The sequence below is a fragment of the Morus notabilis genome, unplaced genomic scaffold, assembly GCF_000414095.1.
Source record: "Morus notabilis unplaced genomic scaffold, ASM41409v2 Scaffold1625, whole genome shotgun sequence".
Taxonomy (NCBI): Eukaryota; Viridiplantae; Streptophyta; class Magnoliopsida; order Rosales; family Moraceae; genus Morus; species Morus notabilis.
In genome coordinates, this window is record NW_010357577.1 from 25232 (window position 1) to 27867 (window position 2636).

Here is a 2636-nt window from a genome sequence, read left to right on the forward strand (position 1 = left end):
ATGTATTAATAATGTTTTAATTAAAGACTCTGAACTTTAATTAAATTCATTATGAACAATATTTTTTATTATTATCCTTAAACACTATCCTCTCGTATATAACACTTATATACTATGTTTAAGGTGACATAAATAATCACAAAATTTTTATTTGCTATTAATAAAATATTCATAAATATATGCACATAAAATGATGAATAAACTCTTTTATTAATTAAATAATAAATATCCTATTACATCTTATGCTTCTAGGACACTATTCCTAACAATCTCCCACTTGTCCTAAAGCAAGTGTGTCATGTATCTAATCCCAAATCCATCTAAGTGCCGATCAAATACATTCAATGGCAATGTCTTGGTGAATGGGTCAGTAAGGTTGTTCTCTGACGCGATCTTCAGAACGGCTACATCGCCTCTATCCACAATGTCTCTGATCATGTGATATTTCCTTTCTATATGTTTCACACTCTTATGGCTTCTAGGTTCCTTTGAATTAGCCACCACTCCACTGTTGTCACAGTATAGCTTAATTGGCTTATCCATATATGGAACAACTTCCAGATCAGTTAAGAACTTCCTGAACCATGTAGCTTCTTTTGCGGCTTCACAAGCTGCAACATATTCAGCAGCAACATACTTTTGCTTTATACTTCTCCATACCACGGCTCTTCCATTAAGAGTGAACACAAATCCAGATGTCGACCGTCGACTATCTCTATCCGATTGGAAATTAGAATCCATGTATCCGGTGAGAGACAGATCTTTTCCAGAATATACTAACATATAGTTTCTCGTTCTCCTAAGATACTTGAGAATACACTTTACTGCAACACAATGATCTAATCCTGGGTTGGACTGGTAGCGATTGACCACTCCCACTGCATAGCATATATCTGGTCTTGTACATAACATGGCATACATAAGGCTTCCCACGACCGAAGCATAGGGATACCGTATCATATTTTATTCTTGTTGTGGAGTCTTTGGACATTGCTCCTTAGAAAGATGAATACCATGCCTAGAAGGCAAATTCCCTTTCTTGGAGTTCTGCATCGAATACCTAGACAACATTTTGTCTATATAAGATGTCTGTGATAACGTAAAAAGCTTTTTCTTGCGATCTCGAATAATCTTAATCCCAAGAACATAGCTTGCCTCTCCCAAATCTTTCATTTGGAATTGGTTGGCTAACCACTCCTTTACATCTGTCATCAATCTCACATCATTCCCAATGAGTAAGATGTCATCGACATAAAGAATTAAGAAGACCATTTTCTCTTCTTTCTTGTACTTGTAGACGCATGGTTCATCAATGTTTTCATTAAATCCATAAGACTTTATAGCCTCATCAAACCTGATGTTCTATGATCTAGAAGCCTGCTTCAGTCCATAAATGGACCTCTGCAGTTTGCAGACTTTCTGCTTTTGGCCTTTCTCTATGTAACCCTCTGGTTGTTCCATATAGATGGTTTCCTCAAGATAGCAATTCAAAAAAGCTGTCTTGACATCCATCTGCCATATCTCATAGTCAAAATATGCTGCAATGACCATGAGTATCCGGATGGACTTAAGCATAGCTATTGGCGAGAAAGTTTCCTCATAGTTAACTCCCTCCTTCCCTTAGCCACTAGCCTTACTTTATAAGTCTCTACTTTTCTATCCGCTCCTCACTTTCTCTTGAAGATCCACTTGCATCCAATGGGTTTTACCCCTTCGGGTAGATCTGCAAGTTGCCAGACTGAGTTAGAGTGCATAGACTCTATCTAGAGTTTCATAGCTGATTGCCATTCTTCCTTGTCAGAATCATCCATCGCATCCTTAAAGGTCGATGGATCCTCCTTACCGTCATCAACAGTGACGATGTGGGCTTCCCTGGTATACTGGTCAGGTAACATGCTTACCCTCCCACTACAATGGGGTGCCTTAGGAGTCTGATGAGGAACTGTGGTCTTTTCTCTGAGTGGTCTGACAACTCTTGTCGGTTGTGGTCCGATCTCATCAGAAAGTAACTCTTCCAATACTATTTTACTTCTGAGCTTAAAATCTATCATATGGTCATGCTCCAGAAAAGTGGCATTTGTCAATACAAACACCTCTTGATCTTCAGGACTATAAAAGAAACCTCCCTTCGCCCCATCAGGATATCCTACATGTTGGATAATTAATGGCATCAAGTGCGCAGCGGAATTTAAAAAATTTTAATCAATGTCAAAGCCAAACAAGAACATGTTCATGATGCTATATAACATAAATACTAAAGATCTAAAACATACCTTTTTGAGATTTCAGGAAACTGCACGTCTGACAGATCTAAGCGTTCCAAACAGCAACCGGAAGAGCCTCAACCAACTGGTCTTCTTTGCTATTCTCGTTTCCACAATCGGTGTGCGGGTGGGCACACGTCGTTTAATCTCCTCTAGGTATTCTTGATCTCCTTCCAATCACAAGAGAGCCAAAGAAAAAATTGTTCTTGAGAATTAAACAATTTTTCCTCTCAGGAATCTTTTATCAATAGCCTTCAAAAAGTCTCTCAAGTGATCTAATGAGTAATGTGACTTAATAGGCTATTTATAGTGTTTTGGAAGTCATACTTCCGTAACAATTAGGTTTCCCAAAGTTCTAATCGCATCCAGAGT